The 14,757-nt window shown below is 33.7% G+C and overlaps 3 non-coding genes across 3 annotated transcripts; all 3 read left to right on the top strand.

Moving 5' to 3' along the window:
* The first annotated feature begins 9,724 nt into the window (after nucleotides 1-9,724).
* Trnav-cac (transfer RNA valine (anticodon CAC)) lies at nucleotides 9,725-9,797 on the top strand. Its single transcript has one exon. It is a non-coding gene; the product is annotated as a tRNA-Val (tRNA).
* Nucleotides 9,798-11,315: 1,518 nt separating this feature from the next.
* On the top strand, nucleotides 11,316-11,388 carry Trnav-cac (transfer RNA valine (anticodon CAC)). The gene has a single exon. It is a non-coding gene; the product is annotated as a tRNA-Val (tRNA).
* Nucleotides 11,389-11,953: 565 nt separating this feature from the next.
* On the top strand, nucleotides 11,954-12,026 carry Trnav-cac (transfer RNA valine (anticodon CAC)). Its single transcript has one exon. It is a non-coding gene; the product is annotated as a tRNA-Val (tRNA).
* Nucleotides 12,027-14,757: the final 2,731 nt, after the last annotated feature.

Raw genomic sequence — 14,757 nt, 5'->3', positions numbered from 1 at the left:
GTGGTAGCACCACTAGCTGTACTTACTATACAATTTTTCACACTTTATATATACAATTAAAAACTATGTATCACAAACCATTGTTTGGGGACACGATGGTGAAAATTAGTATGTGAGCTTCATATAAAATTGGACTGATAAAGTTCAGAGATGAAATGAATTCAATGACACAATGAGACACCATTTTCACACATGACATATTTTCATAACAAAATATTCGACACTCAAATGGATGGAATTAAAAGTTGGACGTAGTTTGCTTTGGGGATGTCAAAAAAACAAATATTAAAAAGTTTTAATAGCCTATCCAGAGCCTGCTATCGCTCGGTATTTAACATGAACTCGCACATATTATGTATGTATGTATCTATACTGACGAAGAATTAAACCATCTATATAAAAAAAAAATCCTGTTAGTTACACTATTGGTACCTCAAGAATGGTTGATATGTTTAAGGTGAAAATTAGAGGGGAGACAGCTTAGACCCTGGAGAAGGACATAGGATAGTATTTGTCACCATCCGGCTACGGGAAGCCGTTATCTCGGGACGCAGGTAAAACCGCGGGTGGATGCTAGTGTTCTTTAAAAAAAAAAAAACAAAACAATGTTTGATCCTAGTTGCCCATTACAAAAGTAGTTACCTATGGAGAAGAACGGGCAAAAACTCCATGGGTAGTCTTTTCTTCATGGTTTTTCTTACAAATGATAGCTTTATGATATCCCCATATCATATACGTTAAAGTTACCATTCGTAAGCAAAACGAACGATTTCTCGTTTTCATAAACTGGGCAATATTTAATTCAACGTCAGTGGCCAAACATTTCTCATGTTCCTTAAATGTAATAAACCTGCCCTCTGAACTTTATTCATTAAGCTCTTCTATGATACCTACATTTGTTTCACCCTCCTCTTCTTTACAGGGCGTCTAAAAATTACAGTAATTCTAACAGTGAATAATATTATTAAAATGTTTTAAATATATATATCTTAAGAGATCTTTAAAATGTTTTCTTTTAATTTAAGAATCAGTTGAGAATTTTTTTTTCTCGTGAGCTACATTTTTTTTATTTCAATCTTGAGTCAAAATTCTAGCCTCTTACTGAGAAAATGAATTAATTTGGATATGTATAAATAACTTAAAGACTTGTATTTACTCACCTGAACGTGATAGTAGTTATTTCTTCAAAGTACGTGGGCATTTCAGTATGATCTTCAGTGCATGAAGTTTGTATAGTGATCTGAAACATTCTTTCTAGGTTATAACTAAGACCCTTTCTATTTTTTTCTTACCAACATTTCAGCAACTTTGAGTAATATTTTACATTAAAAAAAATATATGTTTCAGATGGAAGTATATGTAGTATTATTATATTTTTTACTGTTGAAATCGCAAAATATTTTTTTTGTGTTTTGTAAAGATGTATATTATGAACCGTTAACGCGATTAACACAGGGTATTTATTTGTGAATAAAATTATACACAGCTCTACATATATGTGCAGTTAATGACTACTAACGAGAAAATTATTCCTATGTAGGTAGAGGTATATTGTGAGACAATTTCTGATATCATAAAAGAAATACAGTGTGAAGGAAAAACCCGTTTAGAAGTTTACATATTTAATGCAATCAGTACAGGTAGCTTGGAAAAGTCTGAAAATGGCACAGTCATGTGTGTGCTAGCTACGGCTGTAGAAAATTGGTTAGTTATATTTTACATATCTATACTATATAATATTATAAAGAGGAAAACTTTGTTTGTTTGGTTTTCGTAAACTACTGGACCGATTTTAAATACTCGTTCACCATTAGAAAGCTATATTATCTGCGAGTAACATAGGCTATATTTTATCCCGGTGCGGTCAGAAGCTCCCACGGGACGCGGGTGAAACTGCGGGAAAACGGCTAGTTTTTAATATATTTGTTAAGGTATGTGATGTTTTAATAAGACTATCCCCCACACTCAGAGACATTTAATGATTACTTAAATCACACCTTAGTGTTAAATTAAGTGGTATAAAATACAAAAATATTTACCATACATATAATAGCAGTAAATTGGGCAATACGTGATAATTTGATCTCCATACTCGTATTTCACACATAAAAAAGCGTTACTTTTTACAAAAATCCTTTTTTGTTATTTTATTTACATACACATTTTATTTACATCTCTCAAAACGATTTTTTGCATAAAACTATACCAATGGTCGTGAGCATTTTTATCGTTTATTGGTTATAAAATTGGACTTGCTTTTAGTTTAGAAACGTAACGAAATCTACTTATAGTGGTAAATAATTTTTATATTCATATTCACTTAAATTAAAAAGTTGCCAGTAATAAAAATTAATTTCGGCTCAAGGTAACTCTAGTGAACTACGTAACTCGCGTTATTACGCAGATTACGTTTTACAGGTAACCGTAAAAAAGCAGATTAACTTACTATCATTGTAATTTTTAGCTAACAAACATTTTAAACATATCAAAGCATAACCACTCTTCTATCACAGTCGGGTAAAAACACATCGCATAGGCACTGCGCAGAAAAGGTACCATACTCTCAACTAAAACTACTTATATCTTTCACGCGAAAGTTTATACGGGCAAATGGATGTATGGGTGTTTGTTACTCTCTCACACAAAAAGATAAGAACTGAAACTTGGCACGTAGATGTATCATGTTCTGCACTTCTAACACACATTAGTTCTGAGATACTAGGTTCCGACTGTGGTTTTTCTCATTCCTTAAGAAATATTTGGCTTACTCCAATAAAAAGAAGCATATTCGGATATAAATCAAGCTTCTTCCTCGATAAATTAACCATCGAACAATGATAGAATTTTTAGTTTAAATTGGATTAAGATCAGCCGTTGTGTAGATTCAAATGTTTTCGATTTGTCTGACAATTGGTGCAGAGGTAGAACCAAGGGATGGACGTTAGTTGACTTTTTATCCCAACCTTGGTACGGAAATACTTCGTCTCGAGACGTGAGTGATACAGGGGGCGGAGGCTAGTAAATAAATAGATAATATCAATTCAGATACGTTTGGAAATTTTCAAAACTCAAGATAATGAAGGTTTTATTCCCACTGCTTGTTAGTTATCCTAAGATAACCAAACTAGGTACATCAACGGGTTATGAAGGTAATCCAATCTACACCTTATTACTACTATCGCGCCGTCATGCGACCAAAAACTTAGTATTAAGTTACACAATCTGTTTACAGGTTACAGAATTAGGTGTCATGGGATTAAACCTGTTTAACAACGAAATTGTAAACTACACTGTACAAAGAGAACTGCCTTACTTATTAGAATTAGTATTAGTCTTCATTTTCAACCTTATAAGCGCTTAGAAGATAAAGTAGTTCAGTCATTCGATCTTGGGGTTAAGCAACATGTATTGCGGTCAGTCCGTGGATGGGCGACCATTTATGTATAATGAGTTGAGTTGAGCGACAGCAAATTAGTCTCGGCTTCCATTTGAACATCTTTGCCAGCCATGAAAGCTAGTCAGAAGCCATATCTGAGAACCAGTCTCACCTAAGGGTTTGCCCTGGTAAATGTGTTGAAGAGGTCAGATAGACAGTCGCTCCGAGACTAATCCTCGACTGCATCCAGTTAGACTAAAAACCAACCCCGTCATAGTTAGGCAAAGGCTTCACGACACTGCGTTACCATTTTGAACCTTCTAGCCCAAAGCGCTTTACACAACACCAGAGCAAATAATTACCCAACAGAGACCAAGATTTATGTAATGTGTTGTTAAATACAAGCGCTGTATTAAGCGGCTGTGTGTGATGCATTATCGATGTCATTATGTGCATATGGGGACGAGTGGGCAATCAGCACGTTCGCGTGCACACTTGCAGAAGTGCTGGTGCTTGATGCATTAAGGAGATTGTAGTGGATTTCGAGGAGTGAAGTTAGTATGAGATATTAAACTAGTTAATACTTTATTGATATGTTTATAAAACGCATACACATCAGTAAAGCTCCGCTAGGAATAATAAGAAAGAGATATTAACGGAAAAGATAGAGGAATTGATTTTATATATCTAAGTAGAAACAAGACTAACTTACTTGTACAAATTCTGAAAATTATATTTTGATCCAAACAGCACAAAAAGTAAGAATTCAAATCATATTGTAAGTTTATTTTGAGAACAAAGGTAGAGGAACGGATTTTATATATTTAGATAAAAGCAAGATTTATTTACTTTTACAAATTCTGAAACATATTCTTTCATGTAAAAACACAAAGAAAGAGTAAACATTCTCTTCATACTGTAACTCTATTTTTACTCCTCTCTTATAAACGTATGAACAAAAAAAACTTTCAGAAAATAGTTGTGCAAAGAAAACGGAATCCTCTGGAATTGAGCTTCAACCTAAAAACGTGATGACAGTTTTATCCGTCGGATTGGTGCATCCAGCAAAAACGAAGGTGAACTTTACCTCTGTATGTAAAAAACGTATGACAAGATGCGAATTGAGATTTTATAAAAAGCTAGAGAATTTTGTATTAAAATCTTTTTCGCACAGTTTTGGAGCTAGGATTTTGTCGATAAAATTGAAAAAAAATAATCCTGTCGATTAATGGGCGTTCCCACTATGATATCAATATGTGGTTTTGCTTACTAGAAATAGAAAATTGTTATTACTTGTATGGGGCTATTGTTACAGCCTTTTTATCGTCCCACTGCTGGGCACAGGCCTCCTCTTACACGGAGAAGGATGGAGGGAGGTATGGGGCTATTGTCAAAATTATATCTCTAGTAACCAAATCAAAAGATAGATAGAATATTAGGAACGGCTGGTAATTGACAGGAAGTTTTTTCTCTATTTCGCTGTAAAACAGCCAAACAGGTACGCAGCGATCGTTTAAAAATCCATCAAGAAAACTCTAGTACAGTCATAACATTATTTTTACCGCAAAAATGGAAAAAATCCCTTTTTCAAAATGATTTTCTATTTTTTCGCAGCATTTCATAGGAATCTAGACTGGCGGGATTTCATAATGCGTTGCATTTTCTGTACGAAGAACGAGGGGTCATTAAAATCTGCTGGAGCGAGATAATGATAATTAGTGATGTGCCGGGAACGTTAGTCGAGGGAATCGACTAATCGATTGTAGGTTTAAGCTGAGGGTAAAAACTGCAGTGATCGTTTTTTCTACGAAGTATCTTTTGTCACTAATACAATATACTGTAGATTATACCTACTCGGCTAACTTTTAAATATTAGTAGGTTTTATTAGGAAATGGTAGTGTTGGTAATAGAGTTGTTTTTTATGAATCTCATGATGTACCTACAGTATAATCATATCCTATTCGGTACTTTTATAGCATTTCCAGCATTAGTAAAGCAATAATATTGTAGTTCCTCAATTTTAGTTCAATTTCATTTTCAATTCATTTTGAAATGCCAACAACTTGTAACCAAATCATGCTTCTATTAAAACTCTCAACAAAAGTCCCTCCATTATTCGTTTCACTACATCGACTAAACACGAGCACAATTTCACACCTCTAGCAGTAATGATCACGACTGCAGACGTTCACCGAGTAATTGATATATAACGAATTTTAAATTATAATGGCGTTTCGAGACCTCCTCTGCCATTATATAATTATCTTATAGCTACAAATTACGTACTTATCATAACGAAGGCCATTTCCAAATGTTTTATCGATGTTTGAAAATTTTGAATTGAATTAGACGGAGAAATAGTTTTAGATATTGAATTGATATTGAATATAAATGACGCGAAGGTACTTATCTTATATTTATGATGATGTTTTATGGATCAAAATGAGAAAGACCAAAATACAGTAAAGACGATATTGTAAGTCTGAAAAGTTTGTTTGTTTGCTTGAATATACTAATCTCGGTATGACTGAACCAATTTGAAAAATTGTTTTAGTGATAGATAGTCATTTATCGAGAAAGGCTATATGGAAAATTTTATACCAGAGTGCGCGATATTTTTTTACGTTACAATTTATAATAATAATCCATTTATCAGTCTCCTGTCTACTAGTGGAGGTCCTAACAAGTCAACATAAAATTGTGTCATCTGGTCGCAATACAGTACAGTCCAATTTATTCAGTTTTCGCTGAGCATCCATCAAACTTTACGCAAAAGCAAACTTTGTCAGTTCAGAATTGTTCCCTAAACGTGAGCATTCACATTTATCAAATAAGATGTGTGTTCTCCCTAAAGGGGTATGACAGTAAAAGCTTCTGTTATGTTTCTACTAAATTGATTTGTTTCTACCATACCGTGGGGTATTTTACTGAAAATGCTTTATTGGTAGAATTGTTTTGGAATAGTAAAATACGCCAGTCATCTTTTGCCATACTTAATTGAGTAAGTATGGCAAAAGATGACACTACGTTTTTGACCCTATGTAGTTTTTCTTAGGTACCTATTTATTTATTGGAAAACTTACAGCTAAGTACAATACTTAAGTAAGTTTACTGATGCAATGATATCAGACTAATATTTATAAAGACGATAGGCGTGTTTGGTATTTCTTCACGTGCAAACGGCTGAGCCGATTTTGACGACACTTGGAAATCATATAAATATTAGAGGCTATTTATTCGGGTGCAGGAAGTTATTCCCTCAAGGAACGGCTAAAACCTCTGCTAGTTGATAAAAGGTCACATCAACTTTCTGATCAAAAGTTTTGTTTGGGAACTTATTTACAGTAATAACTCTAACAAACTTGCTGACACAGATATATTATTGGACAAATGTACGGAACTAACAAAACAGGGTACCGTATAAATGAAGTTCTAAAGTTTAAACATTTGGAACTGTAGTTAGATGCAAATACGATTTATACGTTTTGTAGGTATTTCTATTATAACAATCATGTTTATCATGATTACCTATTTCAAACTTGAATAACTAGTATTCATTGAGCAATAAAAGTCTATTTAAAAACCCAAATAATATAATATAGAACACTAAACTCTCTAGAAATTAGCAGACTAAGAATAAAATACCCTTAAACATCAGAGAAGTGTAAAAATCAATTTCATTTGCGATTTTGTTCAGGTATCTTAAGATTTTATTTTTAACTATCCAGCTTCATCTCCCACGCTTACAGTATCCCACACTGCGCTCACAAACACCTATACCCAGCGCGGTCAATATTGGCCAATCCCCCCAGTTTTTGTGAGGCAGCAGAACATTTTAGTCGGTGTCGAGAACAGACACTAACATCAAATTAATTAGTAAACCTCCTAATAAATAACATATTTATGTTATCATTAAGACCATAACAACAAAACTCGCTTTCCCCTTTCATACTACAACATACATAGGTATTTTATTTCGTCGCGTCACGGCTGACAAATGACTCGGCCGACAGCCGACGGCCGATACGGGTCACTCTAGTTAGAAGCAATTTCGTGTCACGATGATTTTTTTATTGCTAACAACTTGGCCGATATTGTATTAAAATTTTTGTATTAAGTATGTTGTATTGTTGTGTATCAAATTGCCTGTGAATAATTGATAATTTTGGTTGGTGAAATGGCATTTGGAATTATGAGTATGATGAGGAAGAAATATTTACCCTTATGAGTTTAATTTCTGTGCGAGAATTAACGTTGTTTCAGAGGGTTAAATATGGTTTTTATTTATAACGCTTTTGATAAGATACAATTATCATGCAAATGATTATAGTTTTGAGTAGGTAAACCACATAAAATAGTGTAAATACGTTCATGAACTGGACCTTCTTTTTAAGTGAAATTGAATTACACCTGAATTTGACCCATCGGTTTAGAAAACAGTCATTAGGACACCAGGAATCGCTGTTACATGTATTTTTAAATAAATAATAAAAAAAGAAACACAATAAGAATACACATTCAGAAATAAACTCAACTCGATAGAATCTCGACGGAAAAGTAAGACTTCATAACGATCAATTACAATTTCCCGCAGAATTTGGAAACCAAATATCTAAAATTATCTCAGCAATAAATCATTTGTGACGCCAAGAACCTTGAAGTAAGTTTCATAAATTAAGTGTAGGATAATATTCTTAGGCTAAGCTTAAATATAAACCTGCCTAATTTCTTAGGAAAGATACTAATGAAGAGGCTAATTATTGTGAAGATTTTATCGACTACACCTGATGAAAACATTTTTTGAAGTCGTATTTTTGGATTTTATTGATTAATACGGCAATCTATAACAATCGGGGCTATGACTTATCATAGTACAATTATTTGATACGTTTGGAATGAAGTTTGTTTATATTTGTATCTTTCTAATGGTGAGTGGCTGATTAAAGACAGTATCAGTTTGCTCAATTCTCTTAAGCCAGTTCTTTCTTAGATTAAAAAAGTCCCAAACAGAGGTTCATAGTCCGTAGCTTAACTTATGTTTATACTTCAGATTCGTCAGGTGGTTGCTTAATTTGCCTTTTTAAAACTTTGTGACTGATACAGAAAAAGCAGTCTATTAAAGCTATAGCTATACAAAATGGCGACCATTGAAAGAGAATAATTGAATACCTAGTCAAAGCATTAGGACCCACTTTTCAGTGCACAGGTTTTTGCTTGTCAAAGTTAGCAGTTTGCCATGGAAAATGCAGTTTAAACCGGACCAAACTGGATTGGTGAAACGAGACTGAAAATCTATGCTCAGTGAAGAACAATTTTGAATATTGACAAAATTTTAGTGCTCGATATATGAATGAGTTGTCTGTTTACACTTTTTTGTCAGTGGGATAATTTTGACATGCCTATTGATATACAATGTTGTTTCTATGTATGCTAGGTACGCGTTTGTCTACTATTTCACATGATGATAAATTGTGATGTGGTCGAAGGTGGAACACACTCGCCTACATGATGGCGTATCCCCCTGCATTGTTTTAAATTTTAAAAGATTCTTAATTTTATTAGCCAAGAAGTTTAAGATTGAAAAACAGTAATGCTGTTTTTCCTAAACGCCTTCATTGACTCAATATTTTTCTGAACTTATTTCTGAATCAACGTTGATGTTATTTTTATTAATTGGTCAACAATGGTTTTTTAAAGCGTTTGTCAAAATACAACAGACTATCAATAAAACGAAGCGTCATATTTTATTACTGAGCCTCAGCCACCCCTGTCTCGTAAACAATATAAAATAATTGTCATTAATTTTACAACAGACCCAATATGTAATCGCATGAATTATTAATAACCGAATATTATCGATATTCATAAAGATAATTCATTGATTCAATGACGCTGTAATTTATTGGGCTATTAATAATCGATAAATTGTCAGTTGATATTGGCAGTTTGCGTTGTTACATGGTCGTGGTACATCGAACTTCTATGTAGGTACAACTCTAAGGATATTGAGCTAATGTGACGATGAAGCTAAAAAATGGCATAGAAAAATACGCATTTTTAGGTATATCAGTGAAATAAGTTTACTGTTACTAGCAACAAAGGTGATGCTATTAACAGATAAGTCACACTTTCATCTGTATGTAAATAAGGAACATATTCCTCTAAAGACAATGATATTATTGGAGTGCAATGTCACAGGCAGTCTTTTCATATCGCCTTATCTTACCCATACTAGTTTATAGCCTTCGCAAGTGTAATAAGGCCTACGTCACAGATTGTGAAAGTTGATCTACATACTTACATAAGTTCCTCATTATTTGAATCATACTTTTGTACTACAATAATAAGTTTCCGTAGTGTAGCGGTTATCACGTGTGCTTCACACGCACAAGGCCCCCGGTTCGATCCCGGGCGGAAACAGTTCCTTATTTTAGTTTTACTTTTTAATATAATATGTTTGAAAAAAGACGTGGTGGCCTAGTGGGTAAAGAACCAACCTCTCAAGTATGGGTGAGGGTGAGTTTGTATGTACTTTCTAAGTATATCTTAGACACCAATGACTGTGTTTCGGATGGCACGTTAAACTGTAGGTCCCGGCTGTCGTTGAGCATCCTTGGCAGTCGTTACGGGTAGTCAGAAGCCAGTAAGTCTGACACCAGTCTAACCAAGGGGTATCGGGTTGCCCGGGTAACTGGGTTGAGGAGGTCAGATAGGCAGTCGCTCCTTGTAAAGTGCTGGTTCTCAGCTGAAACCGGTTAGACTGGAAGCCGACCCCAACATAGTTGGGAGATGATGTTTAAGTAAAATGTAAAACATATCTTAGCCTAATAATAAGCGACAAGTTTGAGTACCAGTCGTAACTTTTTAAAAGCGTAGTTGGCACTTAGGAATTTTTGAAAGCCATTTTACCGGTTAGTACTTGGCAAGAACTTAGTAATAGGCTTAGCTGTTAAGACTTTTAAATAAAATGATGCAAGTTTTAAGAGATTAGAAGTAGGAAGGTTGTTGTAATGACAACTAAAAGACGTATTTTTATTTGTAGTTTGTGTTCCAAAATAATGCACTAAATAAGTAATTTTCGTGTGTTCCATAATAATGTGCTCAATAGGTCATTATGTACTGAAATATATGATTAAAGAATTGACGGTTAAATGAACTAATTTTTAATTAACTGTAAGCAAGATTTTTTTGTTGCAGGTCTATTCTATTGAATCTATTTAAACTGTGAATAATACTTTCATTGGATTATCTGAGGCGAAGGCTTCTTTCAGACTGTGTAGGTATATTTGCAGTCATGCTAATTTCATATTTGACTTCAATACTTAACAATATTCTTGCTATCCTACTCATACTGGTTTACCTCCATTACCTATAAGAATGACACTTACAAATACCTGCATTGTGGTACAAGTAACTTCATATTTGCTACCTCTGGATCTAACGTGCAGAGTGCAGGAGTATTTTTCGCATTCACCCGACAAAGCATATGTTGTGGAATATCATTGAGATATCTGATATATCTTTTGTTTAAAGCAATACTGGAATAGCTGTTACCTGGTTTAACTGTGTTCTAGTTAACATAGTTGTAAGATTTTATACCTAGACCTAATTTCCACTTGTATTGTTAAATCACTACCAAAATAATTTTCAAATGGAGAATGAGTGAGGTCTACTCTCTTGTTTTAATTAAAGTGAATTTAGATGATTTTAAGGACTCCATCTGACAGGGCAGACATTCGGAAGAGTGTTGTAAATATAGAATTTTGCCTTTTATCTTGTTATCACGTTCTCGAGTTCCTTTTACTCAAAGAGTTATAACAATGATACTTATAATATTAGTTTGATCTCAATGTCACCGTTAGCCGAATGCAAATGCAATAAGTGAAAGTTGCTCCAGTTAATTCTATTAAGCTAGCAGATTAAACCCATATATATCAAGTTTCCGTAGTGAAGCGGTTATCACGTGTGCTTCACACGCACAAGGCCCCCGGTTCGATCCCGGGCGGAAACAGTAGCTTTTTATTCATTCCAGAATAAATCAGGTTTTTCAAAAAAACCTTTCTTTTTAGGTGCCTAAGGCTGGTTTCACCAACACACAGATTGCGTGCAACATACTATACATAGCCAGAGCCGACAGTCAGCGAGACTGTGAAACTATCTTTTATAGTCAATATCAAGGCACCGAACTCCATCCCCAGCCCTTCTCGTTCCATCTCAGTTTTCATTTTTACAATATGAATTTCCCATACAGACCAAGTGCCCTAAATTAAGCATGAGCTTGTGAGAGCCTACTATGGTTCATAGAAAACCAAAAACAAAAATATTTTATTTTTGAGAGTATTTTACAGACAGCCCGGAGTCTAGCTTTATTTCAGCTACCTAAATTGTTTTAGGGTTACTGACCGCAGATTCAGTTGCACATTGCCTTCCTAGAATCTAGCCTTGTTGTGTTATATTATATTGTTGTTTAATAATAATGTAATGCCCAATTATTATAATGTAATTCTTGAAGGCTGGAAGTGAAAGTTGCTCTAGTTTATTTTATCATACAAGTCAATTAGCCTGTCTATCATCAAGTTTCCGTAGTGTAGCGGTTATCACGTGTGCTTCACACGCACAAGGTCCCCGGTTCGATCCCGGGCGGAAACAATTTTTTTGTATGATGTGTTCTGAATATCAAACTATATTGAGTTGGTTCGTATGTATTTTTATCCTACACCGTCCTACAAGAATATTGAATTTTCTGCTGCTATGTCGATATGTTTATTTTTATTTTTATGCAATGCAAATAACAACATGTAGGTTGTCATTGCCATGTTAATGTACAACATAATATTAATTAATTCAATTATGCCATAGTATGACCAATGCTACACGTTAATCCATTAATTACGCCAGTCATAATCAGGCTCATTACCTGTACTTATTACTTACGCATGTATTATATAAATTGACAACTCAATTTTATGTACTGAAATAAAATAAAAGCTTATGTCAAAAAAGCCAGTAAGTCTGACACCAGTCTTACCAAGGGGTATTGGGTTGCCCGGGTAACTGGGTTGAGGAGGTCAGGCAGGGCAGTCGCTTCTTGTAAAGCACTGCTAGTCAGCTACATCCGGTTCATCCCGTTTGCTCTGGAAAAAAACCAGTCTTACAGTCAACATTAAAGTCAAAAGATTATTAACACAAAACATATTTTGTTGTTTCCAAAATCTTTCAGAAATTCGATATGCTGGGAAGAAGTTGTGCCTACAGGAAGATTTCAACTAAATATGTATACTTTGCTTTCCATTCAAGTATTTCTTGAAACAAAATGTACATCCACAACCAAGTGATAGCAACTGTTAACATCTCGAGTTCATACAAATGTGTGTCGACATTTTAGCAGCCCATTACCGCAATGTACCGAATGGCTCCGAGCTTTGCTTTTCCGGAACAACGTAATGGATACCTAACTTGCAGTATATTTGACTGTTATCTTGTTACTTATTCAATTTGAAAATCAGGTTGGAATCAGTGGTCCTGTATTTGATTTAGTTAAATGGATTGTCTTTATACTAAGAATCTTGTGTAAATTATATAAGTTGGCTACCGCCACGGCTTTGCACGGGTGCAATGCTCATACTAAATACATACTATTGTACATATAAACCTTCCTCTTCAGTCAGTCTGTTTATTTAAAAAAACATGCACCAATAACCGTTGCGTAAAAGGACAGCGAAAGCAACTTTTTTAATACTATGAAACGATTATTTTATTTCTTGTTTTGAACGATTGCTAGGTATATCTATAGCATCCTTTTCAGCGTACTGAAATCGCTTAATATTTCAGTTCTAAATATCAAAATAAAATACCAAGCAGCTTAAAAGCAGGCCGGAGTGTTATTCTATGAAATAATTTTATACGGTTGCTATCTAAAGTTATGCATTTGTACTTAAAACAACTGAATCACTATTATTATACAATAACACCACGGCTTGTGTTTTTACTATCTTTGTCATCAGTCCGCATAATAATATGCACTTAATTTAAGGCAAACAATATTTTAATTTTGTGGTGAATCCGTGAATTCAGTATACACACAAATTAATAAATAAATATACAGCATTTTAAATCATTTAAACAATGTTTACGTTGTTAAAATAATGATGAATGTTGAACTTCAGCGCGGTTTTCACAATACCGCTTACACCATAAATAAACGAGGTATCATTGTTAATTTAAGTAATATATAATTTTAATTCCAGTTCAACTTATTTCTTGTAATAAGTTCCCGAAAGTAATTAATTAATATTTTAAAGTAGGTGTGGGATATGGGCAGCAGAATATGTTAAGTCAATGTTGTATTGGTCAGCCTGTAGTTCCGGGAAAATTTTCACATAATGTCAGTATAAAATTCTTGTAAATGTCATTATGTTGGGTAAATATTTGTATTTTAATTCAATTCCAGGGATTTTACAAAACACTTTTTCACTTCAAAAAGTATTCGAAACTGAATTCAAAACTGCGCCATATAAATATAATAATTGTAGTTTTAATAATATAATGTTTTATTATTTCTTAATTATAAATGATATTATTCCTTCACAAAAAAAATACTTCGGGAGGTCTTTTTTATTTTTGAAAAAGAAATGAGTTTCTCTTAATCAGAGCTCAGTGCTTATTTAAATTCTATGGGTCCACCTGGATGTCGTTATCCTTATTTTATTGTTACCTGGCTCATCCACCATTCATTCAATCTTGGCTTTATTTAGGCCGAAGCTTAGATGGTTTTTTGTCTTACTCATTTTCTGTACCTATTCGCCGAATTTCTTTCCAGTTAATGATGATTGGTGGAAATGAAAACGGTTTCTGGTGGTCTGTTGGAACATACTTTCCTATTTTGTTTAAAAGTAAAGAAAAACTTCACACATAGGGTTATAAATGCTGCACTTGTTGCAAAATCCTATTTTTTTTAAATAACTGAGTAACTAGAAGAAAATAAAGAATGAGAATAATACTAACTTACTAACGCTAATAATATTCATACGAAGATAAAAACTTATGTAAAATAATTATCATTAAACATAAAAAATAATACAAGGAAACTTAAATATTCATTCAAAACAATTAACACTCAACATAACACAATAGTATTTACTTCACAATAAAAACAAACATTCAAAACATTGAGAAAAGCGAAGTAAGTTGTTCAAGATGTAGAATTTGCGAGGCAAATGCTACAGAGAGGCTTTATCTCCCAGACCTTAGCCCAACAAAGCTACTCCACTCAAGTAGTTCCCAGGATAAATTGAATTTTATTTACTAGCTTGGAAACAGGTTTCTTGTATTCTCAATAATAATTGGAAGAGGTTTTATTCTATAGTTTTATTGCAATGCT

Source organism: Helicoverpa armigera, chromosome 2 (assembly GCF_030705265.1).
Source record: "Helicoverpa armigera isolate CAAS_96S chromosome 2, ASM3070526v1, whole genome shotgun sequence".
NCBI classification, from domain to species: Eukaryota; Metazoa; Arthropoda; class Insecta; order Lepidoptera; family Noctuidae; genus Helicoverpa; species Helicoverpa armigera.
Note: the sequence above shows the minus strand (reverse complement) of the source record. Positions and strands in the feature narration are given on the sequence as shown.